The sequence below is a fragment of the Musca autumnalis genome, unplaced genomic scaffold (genome assembly GCF_047663935.1).
Source record: "Musca autumnalis isolate F117 unplaced genomic scaffold, ASM4766393v1 scaffold_3, whole genome shotgun sequence".
NCBI classification, from domain to species: domain Eukaryota; kingdom Metazoa; phylum Arthropoda; class Insecta; order Diptera; family Muscidae; genus Musca; species Musca autumnalis.
Window position 1 is genome coordinate 46,311,486 of NW_027411866.1, and position 20,916 is coordinate 46,332,401.

At 38.1% G+C, this 20,916-nt stretch overlaps 1 protein-coding gene across 12 annotated transcripts in view; it reads left to right on the top strand.

The window, feature by feature from the left end:
- Positions 1–20,916, top strand: part of LOC141397778 (uncharacterized protein CG43867) — a 664,656-nt gene that overhangs the window by 519,285 nt on the left and 124,455 nt on the right. The window contains exon 1 of one of the 12 annotated variants that reach the window (XM_073974491.1): positions 18,928–18,996. The exons of the other annotated variants lie outside the window; for them this stretch is intronic. The gene's annotated coding sequence lies outside the window, so the exon portion shown is untranslated. Of the gene's footprint in view, positions 1–18,927; positions 18,997–20,916 lie in introns of those variants that run through there. 12 annotated transcript variants of the gene reach the window in all.

A 20,916-nucleotide genomic window follows, 5' to 3' on the forward strand; every position in this document is an offset into this window, starting at 1 on the left:
TAATATGCCGATAATTTCCATTTTTACCAAAGACATAAAGTAATAAAGACCTGACAAAATGCATGCAACAAAAAAATGTTTACGATACTTTGTATAGAAACATTACCCTTAACAGGTTGCAGTTAATTCAAAATCGCCACCAAGGAGGAACATTTCATGTAATGGTATCAGAAACGAAATTTATATATTCAAGGATCTATTCAAGAATAATTCCATGTCAAGTGGATCGGTAAATTCGGTTAAATACGTAAAAATGTACAAAAGAAAAAAATGTTATATCACCATATCGTAACATAACATTATGTTAAATTCAAAAGCCATTCACTGAAGAATGATAGCAAAAGAAATGTCTTATCTTGTTGTATTTATGTCTTTGTTTTTACGTTCCACTCACTTTAAAATGATTTCTTTTGAATATCACAATATTTTAAATATTTGAGGCGTTTACAACTTTGTATACTTTCCAAACATTTTGCGACACAATGTTTCGTTTCCATGACAATTCTGAGTCTAGGATCAGGGCTAGGCATTTGGCTCGATTCGAAAAGGCTATTTCTTGGCCTCATATTCGCGGAAGATTGAGAATTGCATATTTTGTTTTTGTAGTGAATAACACCATGTCAGTTTATCCCGGATTCACCCCCAAGACACTTCTTGTTGACCAGTGCTTTCAGTGCATAAGATTTCATTAACGACAAGGATCCAAGATCATCCCTTCCTGTGGAGTTCCTCGATTTCCGTGCCCGTGCTCTACAGGACGGTGGTTATCCAGAAGTTACTAAGTGTTCCCGCTGTGGAAGACGCCTTCTACATATATCCAGGTAGGCGTTTAAAGTGTTTAGCGCTCTTTAAGTTTAGTGTGTTGACTGGAAGATTTGTTGTTTGAGTTATCCATACGAGGGCGGTTCGGAAACTTTTTAGCCTATCAATGAAAGAGAATAGTTAGTTTTTCAAAAATATTTTTATTTTTCAATATAATCTCCTGAAACTTCAATACACTTAGTCCAACGCTTTTCTAGCAATTCTATCCCTTGATTAAAATAGTTTTCCTCAAGGTCTTCAAAATAGTGGTTTACAACTGTAATTGCATCTTCATTTGAGGTAAAACGCTTGCCAGCAAGGATTTTTTTTAGATTTGGAAACAAGTAAAAGTCACTGGGAGCTAAATCAGGAGAATAAGGTGGGTGGTCAAGCAACTCGTACTTTAATTCGTTGATTTTAGCCATTGCTAAAACACTCTTGTGCGCTGGTGCGTTGTCTTGATGAAAAATAATTTTTTTGTGTTGTAAGCCAGGACGTTTTTCTCGAATTTGTACATTTAATTGATCCAAAAGGTTGCAATAGTACTCTGAATTTATTGTTTTACCCTTTTGCAGATAGTCAATCAATAAAATACCTTTGAAGTCCCAAAAAACCGTTGCCATAACCTTACCAGACGATTGAATTGTTTTTGCCTTCTTTGGGGCACTTCCTCCAGTCCATTGTTTGGATTGTTCTTTTGTCTCTGGAGTATAGTGGTGGATCCATGTCTCATCAACAGTTATGAAACGACGCTTAAAATCCATTTTATTTCGCTTAAAACGATCCAAACAAGCTTGTGAAATGTTCATTCTTATGCGTTTTTGATCAACTGTTAACAAATGCGGCACCCATCTTGCAGAAAGCTTTTTCATCTGTAGTTCTTCATGCAAACTCAAATGGACTCGATCATTTGAGATGCCCATGATATTAGCAATTTCACGCACTTTTATTCGTCGATCATTTAATACCATATCATGCACTTTGGCTACAATTTCTGTTCTTGTTGCTGTTTTTGGACGTCCACTACGTGGTTCATCTTCAATGCTTGTACGAACACGTTTAAATTCAGCAACCCAATTTTTAACTGTTGCATATGAAGGAGCACTTTCACCTAACACATTCACCATATCATTATGAATTTCTTGTCCCGGTAAACCTTTTTTATGTAAATATTTAATGACAGCACGCATTTCTAATTTTTCCATTGTAAAAAAATTGCGGATGCGTCTTTTTTGAACACCTGTTTCTATATAAAGGAGTTGCCAGATCGAAACAAAATTTAACATGTGTTCATAACAGAAATGGAAGTTTCCAAAACACTTTATACCATAGTATGGAGGGTATATTAAGTTTGTCATTCTGTTTGTAACACATCGAACTAATCATTTGCGACCCTATAAAGTATATATATTCTTGATCAGGATAAAATTCTAAGACGATCTAGCCATGTCCGTCTGTCCGTCTGTTGTAATCACTCGTCCGCAATAATTGAGATAGAGTGCTGAAATTTTGCACCCGAAGGTCCTTTTTCCATAGGCAGGTCAAGTTCGAAGATGGGCTATATCGGTCCACTTTTTGGTATAGCCCCCATACAACGGTACCTCCCGATTTTCGGTATTTTGAGAATTTTAGCCACAATTTTTAACCAAACTATCTGCAATTTAACATTTGAGGTTCTCAGTGGGCATGAAATATCTACACGAAACATCGTCAACATAGGTCCATGTTTTGGTATAGCCCCCATATAACGGTACCTCCCGATTTTCGGTATTTTGAGAATTTTAGCTACAATTTTTTACCGAACTAGCTGTAATTTGTCATTTGAGGTTCTCAGTGGTCATGAAATATCTCCACCAAGCATCGTCAATATAGGTCCATGTTTTGGTATAGCCCCCATATAACGGTACCTCCCGATTTTCGGTATTTTGAGAATTTTAGCCACAATTTGTAACCGAAATATCTGCAATTTGACATTTGAGGTTCTCAGTGATCATGAAACATCTCCACCAAACATCGTCAACATAGGTCCATGTTTTGGTATAGCCCCCATATAACGGTACCTCCCAATTTCCGTATTTTGAGAATTTTAGCTACAGTTTTAACCGAAATAGCTGTAATTTGACATTTGAAGTTCTCAATGGTCATAAAACATCTCCAACGAAACATCGTCAACATAGGTCCATGTTTTGGTATAGCCCCCATATAACGGTATCTCCCGATTTTCGGTATTTTGAGAATTTTAGCTGCAATTTTTAACCGAACTAGCTGTAATGATCGGTATTTTGAGAATTTTAGCTACAATTTTGTCTATTCAAAAATAATCGTCAATATAAGTCCATTTTTTGGTATATCCCCCCATATAACTGTACCTCCCGATTTTCGGGAATTTTCAGTGGTCACGAAATTTCTTCACAAAAATTCGTCAACATGGGTCCATTTTTGAGGGTCTACATTGTTTTGATGAAACTACCCTCAATTTGACTCTTGAAGTTCCCTGCAGCTATAAAACTTTTCTGCCAAAAAATTTAAAGATAGGTTGATTCTTTGATATAGCCCCGTAGGTGGTACCTTTCACCTAGCTGAACACATTTTTTTAGATTAGATCAGATAACACTGTGCAACAAAATGGAGGTGAAAATCTGGGGCACGGAAAATTCCTCTTGGGGAAGAAAGGCCTTGGTGAGTATATTATGAACCCCGAAGGACAGATCCGCCGTGAGTCGAACTTCCGCGTTATGGCGTGATGAAATTTTTGTTAGAGACCCTGTGGGCCATCAGGAATTAGCGTTATATCTTTGTTCACTGTTGCTTAAGTGCTCTACAAAAACAACAAACAAAGATATAATGCTAATTCATGATGGCTTACAGGGTCTCTTCCAAAAATTTCCTCACGCCATAACGCGGAAGTTCGATTCACGGCGCATCTGTCCTTCGTGGTTTTTAATATACACACACCAAGGGCTTTCATCTCCAAAAGGAATTATCTCTGTCTCAACATTTGTGTTCACAGTGTAATTTAAGCAATAGTGGGAGGCAGTAGGAGTCTAACCATTTTCGAAAAGTTGTTCCACCTAAAATTGTAAAAGGACACTAATTATTCCATTTTAATTAAGACTATTTTATGGTGGAGGGTATAAAAAGTTCGGCCCGGCCGAACTTAACGACTTTTTACTTGTTTCTGTTTATACCGCGCTTTTTGTGCTAGGCAAAGAAGTTTCCGAACTGCCCTCGTATTATGAAAGGCTTATGGGTCTGTTATTTTTAGCATTTCCCTGACTACGTTTCCCTGTTTAGCCAAGCCATTACCCTGTAGAGTTCCTACATTTACGTGCTTCGACAGTATGATATGTCCTAGAGTATATTAATGGGTCTACTTGCAGTATCGTGGTTATCTAGCTACGCATGAATGATTCTGAGCCAAAGTTACCTAGAACTTCTTCTTTTATTGAGGTATTAAACTTGTTGAACGAAATCAGATAATATGTATTGTTTGTGTTATAATAGTCCTAACGACTTCGTGTAGGGTTGCTTCTGTGAATCACTCTTTAAGATAAGCATGTCGTTGTTTGAATTATCCGTCTTTTCACGAATATAAGTCGATGTGTTTAGAGAATTTTAAGCAGAAATTATGAAAGGCTTTCGGTTCGAGAGTCTTTAGCATGTTCGTTTCCCTACTTTCGGTATGAAGACAATGTAAAGACCTCTCTCCAAATCATTAGTACGTAGTTAAGGGATATACATATACTGTAGATGTGCACTAACCAAGAATTAATTATGTGCGGATGGGAGAAAGAAATTTGTTATAACAAAGCCGATCAATGTTGCGCAACTTCAGATTCTCTTGCTAAATTTTTCGCAAAAAATAGATTTTTGTTTCGTAAATCTGTGTACAAATACCTTTAATCCGAATAGCTGGTGTTGGTGTAAAGTGGAAACATGTGATGGACATTAAAGTCCCCTAGGTCCTGGCGATTATTACATTCCATAAGAATTCTTATAACTCAATGTATGGTCAAGCTCAAACCGATCCTTTTGCAATATGTTAATCCAACACAACATGGAAGGCTGCAGATGTTGTTCCTAGATCACCGTGACTTCGACTCCTACATTTCAACCTCATATTATTGACACCAAAAAAACAATCAGAAAAATATGTCAAGATATGAAAATTTCAAAGACTTAAACGTTTGTTCACTTATTCGTTCAATTACATAATAACTGTATTTATAGATTTTCCACGTTGGGCGCCACTTACACAATGATTCTATAAATGAGCATGCTTTGCATATTTGCAATACAATTATAAATGAAATTACTTTAAGAAACTGAATCTTCACATTTATATTCACCCCTCTGAGCTCATAATATTCCTGAAAAATATTCAGATATGGAAACTTTTAAACAAATTTAACTTTTTGATTATTCTTCTTTCCATACAAATTTAAAAACTGTTTTGCTCTCTAATACATAATAATTGTCGCCATAGTTTTCCACGTTGGGCGCCACTTACACAAACTCCCATAAATCAACATGCTTTATATATATTAATGAGATCACTTTAAGAAATTGAATCTTTTTATTAATATTAACTTCTCTGGCCTCATATTCTTCCAACAACTACACAGCAAAATATGCAGATATGTAAATATTTTAAACATACTTAACTTTTTGCTGATCCCTCTCTCCACATTAAATGTAAATCTAAGTAAATTTAATATAAATTCTTTCTAAAAAAATTCGCTAGAGTGGGAAGAGGACTAAATCTACAATTTCAATAATCCTTGAATCAGCATAAATGTAAATAAGTCTCTATATACCTGACATCACTATCTCATCGCCAACAAGCCAGTCAGCCAGTAACGCATTTTTCTCCATTTTCATATAAAAGCAAAAAATATTCATGACTTTCCATGGTTGCACAAGTGGTAAGAGGAGATGTGTGAGGAGATGAAAACGTACAAAGGTTTCGAACATTTTCTAAATACTTTTAAATCATGATGAAATTGAATTTGTTACGGTGGTTGTATGACTGATGTTCTTTGGGCACAGTCCGCAGGCTAACACAAAGAGCTGTTGTTCGAAAGACAATGGGGTGTTGCAAATGTGGAGAAAGAGACACACACGCACACACCGGGTCAGCATGACTGATAGGCCAGGATTTGCATTACAATTTTTTCTGATTAAATCATATCCGTTGAACATACCTCAATGTTGTACGGATTAAAAAGGGGAATATTTGTTAACACCCACACAAACATACACACGTACTCACACTCATTACTCCCAATTCATGTCGAAACAGCTGTACGTTGTTACCTTAAGCCCTAAAACTACACTCAATCTCGCTACCTTAACTACTTCAAGTAAATCTCATTCAAACATTACTCCTCCTAAAAGTATACACTTATTTAATACAGAAGTTGGATTTGAAATTTGTAGCTAACCATACAGTATTTAATACCCTAACTCTTATCGTTTTGCATAATTTGCCTATGTTGCTTGCTGGCCACTGGTGTTGTTGTTGCTGTTGTTTGCTCAAAACATACCCCTGGGACGTGTTAATAAACGTAAGCTACAAATTCATACTCCATACTCTTACAGCTTCAAGTTGTGTTATACATTTTGTTCGTTTGTTTTTCCTTTTCGCACTGTAATAGGTAGGATATGATATGATATCCTTGTAGAAAGGATATCATTGCGTTTGGCATTAAAGGTATCTGGCATGTTTCTACAAACAAACAGTCGGCTAGCATCAATTCGGATCTCGTGTTTATTCTCGAACTGACTTTAAAAGTTTTAAACATTTGTGTTCTTTTCCTCGACTGCTGCTGTGCTGTACCACTGCTTGGTGGTTGAAGGTATCGAACGGCAAAGGTGGTGGGTGGTGTTGTTGTCTCACGTTGTTAGCAGTGATGTATTGTAAAATCCCTGAGCATTAAGCCAGTACACGTATCCATAACAACAGTCATCGTTGTCGCAACATCTCATCATCCAGTTTAAATTCCCTTTCATTTCATTCGTTGCGAACACTTGGATAACTCACACCTCTTTTTTCTGATTGAAAATAATATCTCATTTTGCAATGACTACACGTGCCAAATGACATGTGAATTAGTTCGTTCATCAGTTCGTTATGGTCTTTTCGATACCCTATTCTATATATTTTAATTTTTTTTTTTTGTTAAAAGAAATGTAATAAATTTTATGACTTCACCTCGCGTTGGGCGCCATTTATACAAAAAAAGTAAAAATTGTAAGATTTTGTGGAAAAAAATATTCTTAATTTAAAATGTTCTTAGAATCGTTAATTTGTAATCCAAGCCACCGGCAATTTTTACGAAATATCGCTCTTAAAATTCGAATGAAACCGCTCTAAGGTATTGCCAGCTTATTACGAATTATTGAGGTTTTCGAATTATCAAGGTACCGGTGATGATTCCGCTGTATTTCACAGCCGTATGTTTTAAATTTTTCAACGAAGGTTAATGTTGTAAGTCGATTACAAAAGAAATTAAAATGCTAAGTCAATGTGGTCTGAAGAACTGTATTCCGTATTAAAAATTTGATAAATCAAAAAATAAAGGTTTACATTTCCGACAAAACAGCCAACGGGGCTTTACCGTTGTGTTTTATGCCAGGTCGCCGTACGTTTCCTGTCTCAGTATCAGGGGTTTTAACTATTGTTTCCAATATTTCGCTCTGCTGACTAGCGACACTAAAGTCTAAACCAGTGCCGACCAAGAAGAGGACAGCCAAAAATGTGAGTGTATTCAATACATTGGCATGATATGACAGTGTGTTTGTAAGTTTGTATGCACGTAAGCTAAAAAAACAAAAACAAATCAAAACATTTGCCCTTTCTTTGCGTTCGGGTCGTGTATGTGTAAATTGCCGAAAAAACTTCGTAACCAGCGACAAATGGCTGTTCGACAATGGTCTAAACCCTCTGCATTAATTCCACATCCAACTTGGGCAGAGGGTAGTAAATACGGATTTCGATTTTTCCAATAGTGTGTTGGGAAAGACTCATCAAAGGCATATGATAGCGTCTGCATATTACTGAGAGTTCCATTCGGAAGTAGCATACCAGGGGCACGCCTCAAGGTCATCGTCATCATAATTAATAGAAAGTTCTTACATACTAGGAGTACATATATTGGAACTCAAGCAAGGTGCTCTAGTCAAATTCACCTTGGCGTGACCGGCGTTGATTCTTTTCACGGAGAAGAAGAAAATAAAGTCTTTCAATTTCCCACAACTTCCAATTCATCTCTACATGGCGTCGCCTTCGTGACTGAAATCCCATCATTATATTTTTACATCTCCAGCCTTTTGGCTAACGTATCGTATCGTCTATTAGATTAAACTGCACCAAGTCGAAATAATGGTTTTCGACCACAAAAATGTTTGTCGAAATCTGTTTCGGACACTTTGGAGTCGATTTAGTTCTGCCAATAGCATGTCTGACTGGCTGGTGCGCACCATAATGCTCGAACGGATAAACCGATTGGTTTCCATGACTATATTGGACCGGACAACTCTCTCCGGTACCCGGTACCTAGTTCTTCCAAGTCCATGCTTACTGACACAATGACTCAAAAGCCATAAGAAATGACTGGTTGGCACGATAACTCTCGGAAAGTCTCCCCAATTTAGAGTAGAAATTGGGTACTGAACCAAATCAATGTCGACTTCGGATTTTGTAGTGGAGAGAAGGAGTTCCGCAGCCGCCGCTTTACAATGATGCAGGTTTTTTTGCAGCAATCAGATACCATGCCTACAATCCTTAAAGCTGTTCTGACCTCCCTCAGACGACTTTCTACTAACAACCAATGAGCCTCACTTATCCCACCAAGGGGATCAGACTTATCAGTGATGGTCTGGGGCGATCATCCCCGCCGGTCTGGATGGCTCATGTGGCTTCTTACCAGAAGGTTTTGGTTTTTTCCCGGGTTATCTTAGCTGGCCTTCCCAGGCTTAGCAGACTCCTTGCCCGCCTGACGTTCCACCGTCATATTGGCATCAGGCTGTGGACCCTCAAAAGATTTGTTCTCACATGCCTGCTGCAAACAGTTCCTCGATATTCCCATAGCCCCTCTTGAAGTGGATAGACCGTCAGTCGCTTCAGCCACTTGACTTTTCGCCTCACCCTCCTTTTCCCCCTTTCCAGCTCCATCTTCCAGCTTCAAATTTCCCAGAAGGCCTAGAACTGTTAAAAGCTGCCGACATTGCAATGGTCTGCGGGCCTGTCCTCTGCAAGTTCGAGGCTCCTGAGCAGTTCTAGGTCTTCATTCACCTACTGCCTTAGGAACAGTTGCAGGTGAGGCAGCAGCACCATCATATTGGCATCAGGCTGTTGACCCTCAAAAGATTTGTTCCCACATGCCTGCTGCGAACAGTTCTTCGATATTCCCATAGCCTGCCTTGAAGTGGATGGACCGTCAGTCGCTTCAGCCACTTGACTTTTTGCCTTACTCTCCCTTCTCCTCTTTCCAGCTCCATCTTCCAGCTTCAAATTTACCTGAGGGCCTAGAACTGTTAAAAGCTGCCGACATTGCAGTGGTCTGTGGGACTGTCCTCTGCAAGTTTGAGGCTCCTGAACAGATCTAGGTCTTCTTTCCCCTACTGCCTTAGGAACAGTTGCAGGTGATGCAGCATCACCATCATATTGGCATCAGGCTGTGGACCCTCAAAAGATTAGTTCTCACATGCCTGCTGCTGTCTGAAGTGGATGGACCGTCAGTCGCTTCAGCCACTTGACTTTTCGCCTTACCCTCCCTTCTCCTCTTTCCAGCTGCACCTTCCAGCTTCGAATTTCCCTGAAGGCCTAGAACTGTCAAAAGCTGCCGACATTGCAGTGGTCTGTGGGCCTGTCCTCTGCAAGTTCGAGGCTCCTGAACAGTTCTAGGACTTATTTCTCCTACGGCCTTAGGAACAGTTGCAGATGAAGCAGTCGCCCTGGTTAAGACCTTGTATCCTGGTTTATGTGCGCCTTGTCATTTCGTGAGGGCATTTCCTTTAGAAACGCCTTACGAATAGAATTTTCAACTCGATTTCCGGAATTCGGCTAGGATGACGGGTTTCTGCCAATAAACTTAATGAACTTAGCCACAGTACTGCACTTCCCTCTTTTGTGGGATTGTTTGTCTTTCTTCTCCCTGGCCTTACTGATCTTAGTGGTTGGGTATTTCGGCCCACACTCTCCTCCACAGCCTCATTTATCAGAGCGCCCTGCCTCGAAGGGTACTGGTACCACTGTACGCAGCAAGTGGCCTGGAGACTGGAGATCGTACAACGAATCAGAATGTGATCAATCGGGATTAAGGTTTTAGGTTTTTCCAGTTTTTATCATTCCCGGGGAACGGGAATCACAAAATCGCGATTTCAGGTAACACAGAATTTCCCGGGAAATTTTAAAATACGAAGGTGGATCAATGCTTCCGACAAAAATTGTGGAAAAATGAATGGATTGGATTACAAATTTTGTCCGGATTTAGCCCGCACTGGTACCACGGTACGCAGCTAGTGGGCTGGAGATCGTACCACGAGTCAGAATATGATCAATCGAGATTAGGATTTTGGGTTTTCCCAGTTTTTATCATTCCCGGGGAACGGGAATCACAAAATCGCGATTTCAGGTAACACAGAATTTCCCGGGAAATTTTAAAATACGAAGGTGGATCAATGCTTCCGACAAAAATTGTGGAAAAATGAATGGATTGGATTACGAATTTTGTCCGGATTTAGCCCGCACTTATATGAAGCAGAACCAAAATGCGTCATTATAGTTCAAGTTTTTGGTGCGGCCCTTAAAACTTTTCTCTGAAAAAAACTTTTGTCGGTTAACGTTTTTTCCAAATCTTCTGGATTTGGTTCTGTAAAAGCTAGTCGAATTTTGGTCCTATGGTATAAAAGAGCCGGGCACATAGTTTATACATTCATTAAATATCAATTGTGATAAATGTAAATATATACTTCCTGATTTTCCAGGAAAGAGGATTTTGTTTCCCTGGAAAATCCCGTAGCCCAAAAAAACGAGAATTCCCTGGAGACACATCTCAGCATGAAGGTATTTGCTTCAGAAACACCCCAGGGATAGCATTTTCAATCCGATCTTCCGGAATTCCGCTTGCATGACAACATTCGGGTTCCTGCCAACAAACTTTGTTCAGTACTGCACTGCCCTTTTGTAGGATCAATCGGGAGGAAACACTTTTCAGCGTAAGGGCATTTCCTTTAAAAACGCCGCACGAATCGAATTTTCTACCCAATCTCCCGGAATTCCGCTCGGATGACATCACTGTTTGTCGTGTTTCTGCCAATGATCTTTGTGGAGTACTGCACTGTCCTTTTGTAGAATTGCTCGTCTTTCCTCTCCCTGGTATTACTGTTCTTCTCTGGGCAGCCGAGGAAGGCAGCTCTCTGGACCTGGATGGGATAATTATAGTATCCATTTCATCATCTGACAGGAGGATGGCTTCCCAGTTACTTAGGGGAAACTCTCCTGGCTCAATTTAAGAGCGTCACTCTCTCTCATGAGATCGAGCAATTCCCTGCTTTGGAGTGTATGGCGTGTCTGACAGCGTCCATTGTCGTCTTAGATTTGTCAGGTGGTGCTTTATTTTGTTTTGGGTGTATTTTTGAGTTTTATAAGACTGCAAACCTGAAGCACCAGTATCAGGTGATTTCTTTTTAGGTAGGAGATCGCTACCTGGTATATACAGGGATGCTAACTTGGTGCTTTCCACCTACTTGTGGTTATTTTCGACGTACAAAAAAACACGGTTTAAGCAGGGATGTCAACTGTCCCAAGTTAATGCACCCAAAGCCGTCACGTATTGCATCTCAGAAAGACAAGTCCTCGTTTCACGTTTCTCGGAAATCGTCATGTTGCTTACATATTATCGGTACCGAATTACTCGTTTCGGCATACTTGATTTATTGTGACGGTTGCTTTCATTGCTTATTTAATAGTTGTTATTGTAGCTCACCATGTGGCGTTTTTGTGTACAGCCGCCTGATGGAGTATTTTCGGTGATGTTATTTTTCGAGGAAGTCTTGAAACAACTTCTCTACAAGTGGTGTCTTAAGTACTCACACTCATTGATATGAGAGAAGTCTCCCTTGTCCCTTCTGGGATGCTTTATGGGAACAAGTATTATATTAGTATATAGGCAATTTTACAAGTTCAAAAGCAATAATGTTTCGTATTTAGAATTTTTAGATCAAATGAACAATTTTTTTTATCTTCCGAGACATAAAATTAATTTTATATCTTAAATAAATTACAACTGAGTCCACTTAAACGAAACACTTAAGGTTTGACATTCAATAACGTTACAACGCTCTTAGGGAAATTGTCCATTAATCAAAATTTGATGAGCCCTGGTAATTTTATTAGGCATATTAAGTTTGCAAATATTCCACTGAAAGCATTCCATTTCAGTCAATTTCCAATTACGTATCATATTCCATCATGTACAAATATTTAACAGCTAATGCTGCAGAGGCTATTTAATGTAAAGAACGAATGGTTGGTTGGTTTGGACGTGATTTTGTGCTATTAAGGATATGCAACAATTTTGTGTTTAATGCTTATTTCCGGTTTGGCTTTCATTAACAAACAAACAAATAAGCTTAAGCCATTAAAAAAGGCGGTGGTAATGGAACGGCTCTAAGCAAATATGGCAGCTAAAAAGCATCTGGCAAACGGAAATGATATTGAATAAGGAAAGCCTCAAATGCCAGGGTTGTTTTCCCATGTGACAACATCTGAAATCGGTAACACCAACTCAAACCATACTATTTGCTCTTATATTTTCAACATCCTGCCTCTAAAAAGGGTAAAGCTGCTCCCCTATTGACTTTTGTGTTAGTCCTGCAACCAATGTTTTCCCCATAAATAATAACAACGGCAGCAACAAAGTGAAAAAGTAAATGTTTTCATTTACAGCCAACGAGTTATGTTGTGCGGGTGAGTGTGTGTGGGCTTTTCAGTTTCATGTTAAAGGACCTTTCACCAAATTCAAGGAAAGGGTGTTAATGACACTGTGGCACAACGGCCAAAGTGTCATAATGTTGGAGTATGTGTTGGAAGATAAATGAATGTTGTCATGGTTAAATGTTGTTGTTGGTGATAATTATGATTGTAATAATGATGATGATGAAGAAGATGAGCAGTGAATATGATAATGATGCTCCTTTCGTATTAGTGCATTCAAGTGATTATATATGAGTCTGGACGGTTTGTGTGATTTTCATTTGGATTTGTTTTTTTTTCAGTTTGAGTTTGAAGGCAAAGGTCTGGCGATAATGTGTTTTTAATCAAACTTTAATGTTCAAATAAAGTCCGTTAAATTTAAGTTAGGTGTTGATTTCAAACAAAATTCAGAATAGCTAAAGAATATCACCTAGAGATACTAGAATATATTCCGAATAATAATAATAACGTTATTACCAAAAATCTTGGTATAGTTTAATTTAAGAGAACATTTAGATAAAGATGAAATTTTTCCATTTAATAATTGTGACGCAAACCACAGAATTCGTAATCATTAGACCGCATAAAAGCTATTATTGTGTTTTTTTTTTATTTCAAACCAATTGGTAGCAAAATAATTACTTTCTGTTTTCAATAGTCCTTTGTTTGGTTCTCTACAAGTACGAAACTATAGACGCATATATTGCAGGCGTAACGTAAAATTCTTGTTGAAATGTCTTCCTAGTTTCACCCCATTCAGATAATTTCTGAAAAGAAGCGGTCGTTCATTACCAAAACCCCTATACTCATTCCTATTAATTGAGGGTATAATTGAAAATTAAAAAACTCCTAAAAAATCACAAAACTTAAAGAAGTCTTACAAAACAATTCCGACAAAAGACAGAAAACTCACAAAACAGGAAACGCATACTAATTGAAATTTCAAATGAAAGTATTCCACGAACATGAAGGATAATAATTACCAAAATGAAAGGGAAAGCTGTATAGCGAATGTGAACGTAAAAGAAGAAGATATGAATTTAACAAAAAATTTAAAATTAAAAGAAAGGATTTTTTCATCAATATTATTCATTTTCTGCAATTCAGCCCAAAGGTTTTATTTCTTCTCCACGAGGTTGTTAAATAGGTTTTATAACCAGTCTAATATGGCCGCAGCCTTTCTTTTTTGTTTCAAATGCGGTAGTTAGCGCTCGCAATGTTTGGTCTCCATCCCTAGGTCTACCAGGCCAATTATTAATTTTCCTTTGGTTGGAGTTCAATTGAACTCGTGAAAATGTGATACCAACGAAAAGCTGGACTCAACCTATCGGTTTAGGGTGAGGCTTGGTATTCCCTATGAGGGTTGATATTGAAGTCATCTTATTTTGAGAGTCATGGCATTCGATAGACATTTAATTCATTTTCATTTCAGATGATCACGGCAGGATTTAGCATGGACTCGCCCGCGAAAAATAGTAATATTGATGTAAACAAAACCACAAAGGGTAAATACGGTAACAATTTCCAAAAGGATCCTGAATTTTTGTGAGAGAGGTACCCGAATATGTGCAGCCTTATTGTGGTATAGACTTTCTTGAATCTTGATCAAATCAAATACTCAATTCGTAAGATATCGTCCTCAGACATATTAGTTTGTGCCGACAGATTTTTTAGAGCATTTGGTCCATTATTTCAAATAATGACTTCCAAGCTAATGAGAGCTTTTTAGAGCTTTTGGTCCATTATTGCAAATAATGACCCCCAGAAAAAAAATGTATCGTGGTAATAGTCGTCGCGAGGACAACATACTGCAAAAAATATGAAAACACTCCAAGAAATATCTTAACACTGAACTTTTGCGAAAAGTTTTGAAATTTTGTGGAGGAGGTACTTGAATGAGTGGACCGACCGGAAGATAAATTTGCGATATACATAGTTTGGACTAAGTCGTTTACTCCCTCATGCGCACCATTTTAGCGAAAAATGTCGAAGTTTTGTTGGGGAGGAATTCAAAGAAATGGACCGATATCTTCAAACTTAAACTGAGTTTGGACAAAATATAACGAGGACATTTTGGACCCTATCGGTGTTCGAATAAGCATTTACACTTTATCTTGTATTGCCTGCGCAACTGAATCAGTATAACTGCTATCCAAGCTTTGTAATAGGTCAACAAGGTTTCTTTGCCAGTACACCAAGTCCTGCCGGCCAGTGAGTTAACTTCTGATCTTGCTAGCTGTAGCTTGCGCTGACATCATCGACCAATACGTTTAGGGTTAGGCTCATTTCAGCCGCACATGTTGCAACAAGTGTGGCATTGGATTGTATTCCTCAGATGGAAGAACTGCACTAAGTCATTTAGCCTATTACATATTGTCACCTTAAATGCACTTTCAGGTGACAATATGTTATCGACGATAGGCCCCACCGCCAATATCGTACAGTCATTAGCATACATTACCATCCATATGCCGTCTGGTGGTGTGGAATTACAGAAAAGTTGAGGTCAAGCAGTACCGGAAATATCAATCTGCCTTAGGAAACTCTCTGTTTCATTCTACGAGTCGTAGATTTTTATTTCTGAATTCCTGTTTATCTGGTGATTATCGGCCTGTTCTGGTTCAGTCCTCAACTGACATGTGGATATGGCTGTGTATTTTCCAGAATCCGTGCTGATTTTGGTCGAAAAGAGGTCGGTCTATACTAAATTTTCAGGCTTCTGGTACCAAAGAACAATTTGAGGACACTTCTCAAATTCGGATCTTAAGCAATATCATTGAGGTTCCGTGTGGGTCCAACACTTCGGATGGTTTCGTGTTTAGGATGACATCTGCAACATAGAGAGGCGAGGCGAGGCACACTCCTCTTCGCCCTATTACTCTCGATGTGCTCTATAAATTGCCTGTTAAAATACAACGCTCACCTTTTCGGATTTGTCACGCCTTTGAAAGTATCATCAGTTCTGCCATTGCCCACAATTTACTTAATCCTGTACCAATTTAGCTTTGCTTCTGGTGGTCTAGCCACTTTTCCGCTTATGCTCGCCTACTAGCGTGTTGGCTTCAAGAGTAAGTTCACTGACTCTTGGGGCAAATAGTGTCGCCGTTGTACAATTTCCTTATGAAATCCTTTAAAGGTGATCGACAACTGAGAAGCAATTTTTTGCTGGGAATGGACAACAACAGGAATGGAATCGGTATGTTTGATTCCTCTTTTCCTGGCCTAAGTACCTGGACAACCATATTGAAGCTTTTAAATCTTCTTTTCCTTACTTACTTCTAAACCTCAATGTTTCACAATAGACAAAGACTGATGAGGACTTTTCCATAAATAATGAAACCGCACCTTCCAGACCTTTCAAAAAATACTAAAATCTGGTTTCCGGTTTGATTTACTTGACCCTGCTTGACCTTCAGCATTTCCTTGTCTATATCTCTTTATTTTATGCCTCTTCTTTGCTTAGGTGGATCTAACATGATTCCGATTCTATATATCTCCTATGATATATATCCTATTTAATAAGACCCAGCTAAAATATAGCTTAGGTTTTAAGGTAGCATAGTCTATAGAAGGTCTCATATTCAGCAGAGAAACCGCAAAGAGACTTCGTGTGGTTTTATCAAGGCTAATAACCTTAGCCCGCTCAGCCGCTGCCAGGGTCGAATTAAGGACCCTCAGACCTTAAGTAAGGAAAACGATTAGTTTTACTTCACGGCTTTAGTGATAGAATTCAGTAAATATCATGGTTAAATGTATTTGCAGTTAGGTGTGTGGTAGTGTATTTTGGCTTGACAGGTGTAAGTCCGGGAGCAGCTTCGGGCTGATGCTCTCGGCAGTCGCCGGGTGCGTTACACGGCTCTGGGGTAATCGGGTTGATGCTCGCCTGTCGGCTCATTGGCCATCGCCGTGAGTGTCGCTCGGCTATGGGTGATCGGCAATACCACTCTGTAAAGAGAAGAGTCGGGAATGGTTAGACAACAGAGCGAACGAATCGACAAGAAGCGAACAAATCACAAGGAGAGAACGAATCGCGAGGAGCGAACGAATCGGCAGGAGCGAACGGATCGCAAGGAGCGGACGAATCGCAAGAAACGAATCGGTGGAGCAAACTGATTACAGGGCTGACGGCTGATTCGGTTTAAGTGACTCTATGCCACACGTCTTATCTTATACTTCGTTTACCGTCAGCACTCAACAAATTCAGTGACGAAAACTAAACATCTTATCCGTCTGGGTTTACGGAGTGAACGAGAATTAGTTGTAAGACGGGCCAGGAAATACACTGACGCCTATAAATCTCTTAGTAATGGTAGTACAATTCAGGAAGGTAACACAAGTGCGTGTAGTTTTGTTATCTCTCGGTCACGATACAACCCTTTATGAGGTATATAAAGCGACAGAAGGTATCATACTCAACAAATGATCTCTTACGAGGTCTTATGTTCAACAGGGGAATATATTCAACAGAAAACCTCTTGTAAGATATCCACTAAAATTAAAGTGGTTATAAAGTTTGTTATTCAACAAGGGACCTGTAGAGAGAACTGTAGAGGAAGTGTGCAATGAGATATAATAGGTAATAGAATATCTTAGATACCTTAAATTTAAAAGGCAGCCTATTTTTTCATAGAAGACCTCCTATTATTAGAAATGGTCTAATGAGATCTTCAATACAATATAAATTCTTATAGTCAATAAAATAAATGTAAAAAGTCTCATATCCAATATAAGACTTTTTATAAGAACTTCGTTAAGCACCTCTACCACGAAACTTCAAAGTCAAGCTCAGACGCGATAGTAATGTATAGAACAGAAAGATGGTATATGAAAGCTTGAAATCATCTGTTTCCTTAGTACGTTCTAACTATCGCAACGCTATTAGAAGCAGTTGTTGATGAGCTTGGTTTCCAACACAGCCGCGAACAAGATATTCGCCCGACTAATAAATAAAAATTGTGATTTCCTCTATCAGAGTCCATTGCAAAAACATACCTAACGCCATCTGTTTGGGAGAGGAAAAGTCTGCATCATTTCAGCCCACAGTAAACCGAAAAAACAGCAGACAGATATCCACAAGTGGTTCATTAAATATTTTATGCCGGTCTGATATGAAAATAAGTGGTAACCCTAAACACAAGCAGACGGAGATAAGGTCCTTTTGTATTAAAAACTTTTCTCTCGAGTTTATAAAAAAAACCCATGTCTCTCTCAATTGCATAAATATATCTTCACTCCAACCTCTTGAGCAAAACTCTATGTGTGTCCCCAAACGATATGAGCACTGTACTCCAATAAGAAAATACGAAAATGAGCTTCAACGAAGCTCATTCCCGAGAGAGAGAGACTCAAAAATCCATGTTTATTTGAGTAGATTTCATTCATCAAATGTGGAGTTATGAAAAGGAACAAAGCAAAATAAAACAACAATAACAAAGAATGTAGATAGAAAAGGGATACAAAGGAGTTGTAGTAAAACAGGAATGTATATGGGGTGGGTTTTGTTATAGAGAGCAAAAAAAAAACAGGGAAGTAAAGTTCAATTTAGGGATAACAAGAAGTAATATCAAAAAGGAGAATGAATCAAAGGATATAGAAAAAAACTTAATAACAACAACAACTACTACCACTGATATTAAAAATACAAACACAGCGGCAAATCCAGAAATTACAGGACTTAAAGAAAACGAAACGAAAAAAAAATACAGGAAACAAATCAAGCAACGAATCGAGTAGAGACGCGACGTGTGTTCGACAAGTTGAATATTTTTGAAAGTTTTTTTTTGTAAATAATATTTTAAACCAAAATCAAATAGCAATAATTAAATAACTAGTGAATAAATGAATACAAACGCGTTGAAGCAAATTAGAAAAATTATAAATATTTAAAGGAAATGTGAAAAATCGACAAGAAAAAAATGAAGCAGTGAAAGAAGCATTTGAAGTGAAGAAATGTAAACCACAAAGGAATTACAGTGAAAATATTTATTACATTTTCTACAATTAGCAAAATGAAATAAATGAAACGAAATAACTACAACGAATTTAGAAAGAAGTTCCTAACAAATGAAAATTGAATTGAGCAAAAACAACATCTTAAAGGATAATAAAATTAAAAGTTAATTTTATCGCCGTCTTCTTCTTCACCATCATCATCTTACAAATATCATCCACATTCCACAAACTAGAGCGGATTGTAGCTGTGTGTTTGTTTTGTTGTACGTAAATATCTGTCATTTGTATACGAACTGAACTACTTATCATGTCATGCGCATGTCACAAAACGGTGTCAAAAAGAATTTTGTTGAAATAGTTTCAGTTTCTGTTAAACCAAGCAAATGCTCTGAAGGCATAAAAATGGCGGTAATGGTAGACATTAGATGAATAATGCAATATGCCGGTATCCATTGCCGGTGTAAATTGAGACCTGTATTTGACCGAAATCAAACACATAGTAGTCGTATCCGAAGAAATTACCTTATGCGAACTAGGCAACGAACCACTAAAGAAATCATAAAATAATTGTACAGGGAGCAATGTACGATGCAAGTATCCCATTTAAGGCCTGGGTACATAAGCTGCCTCGCCTGGTTGCATTGCTTTCCTGCTTCATTTCTGACATAACATAAAATAAAAGAATAAACAAGGCCGAGCCAATTTCGAACTAGGTTGCCCTTTTCTTCTTTATGCTTTTATTATTGTTATGTCAGAAATGAAGCAGGAAAGCAAGGCAACCAGGCGAGGCAGCTTATGTACCCAGGTCCTTACACCCTGGTGGACACAGATGTATGTAGCTCTTCTTATGTGCTTAGATGACCTTAAAATGATTGGTGTTCCATAGAACACCTGTTATGAGGCCTCCTATTCAATAAAACGCCGCTTAAAATTCCATAAAGAACCTCTTATTAGGTGGGGCTATTTTATTGAAAGGTTCTTTCTAGCATAAGATGACCTTCAATGAGACTCTTGCTCAATAGAAAACATCTTATGACGTCTGCTATTGCACGTCAGACTTCTTATTAGAGACCGCTTATATGATCTTATATTCCACATAGAAATAAAATGCAATGAAAAGTCTCACATACAACACAGAATTACTAATGAATAGAGTTAAGGCCTGCGTACATAAGCTGCTTTGCCTGGTTGCCTTGCTTTCCTGCTTCATTTTTGACATAATAAAAATAAAAGAATAAAGGAGGTCGAGCAAATTTCGAACTGGGTTGCCCTTTTCTTTTTTATTCTTTTATCAGAAGCAAGCAAGGCAACCCGGCGAGGCAGCTTATGTACCTAGGCCTTTATACTTTCTAGTTCATTTAGTGATCACTGCTTTTAGTTCAGCCTTTTTAAGTGAACTATTTCAGCAGTTTTATCGTTCGTCAATAAGCTCAGCCAGTCATATGTCTTTTGGTTCCATTGTTCTTTCTGGGTACGTGAATGACGTGATGAACTAGATTGTTTTCTTTTTTTTTTTTTTGTTTGCCTTATTAAGACGAAGGTCATTTTTATAGTGATATTTGAATTAATTATCTTTCGAGTTGAGCTGTTATGACCTAAGAGGTAATTGTTCGTTTATCTTTCGGTTGATGTTCAGTGAACTACTATAATGAACTGCCGCGACTGATCAAGTTCTTACCATCTTTTGAATGAATCGTTCAATTGAACTTGTACTTCGTTCGTGAACTATACAGCTATACTAATGTATCAAATTTAACACAGGAACTCTAATGAGAGTTTCAATGCATATTTATGAGGCCTTGTCGTCAACTTAGACTTCTTAAGAAAATGAATTTCAGCGGAGGATCCCTTATGAATGATCCGTAACTATCATAGCCTCATATTCAACAAAGAAGACCTCTTTTGAAATCTCATTTCTTGGTCTTGGAAGCCTGAGAGGTCTTCTTAGATGTCCTCTTATTCAATAAAATGCCATTTATGAGATTTCATATTTAACAGAAGAACCAATATTCAACAAAGGAACTCTTAAGGAGTCTGTAGTTCAATAGAAGACATCTGATGTGACCACATTTTCAACAGATGACCCCATATGAATTTTTGTTATAAAATAAAGACCTCTTATGGTATCTGCAATGCAGTAGACGGTGTTGTGAAGCCTCATATTCAACAGAGAACCTCTTTAA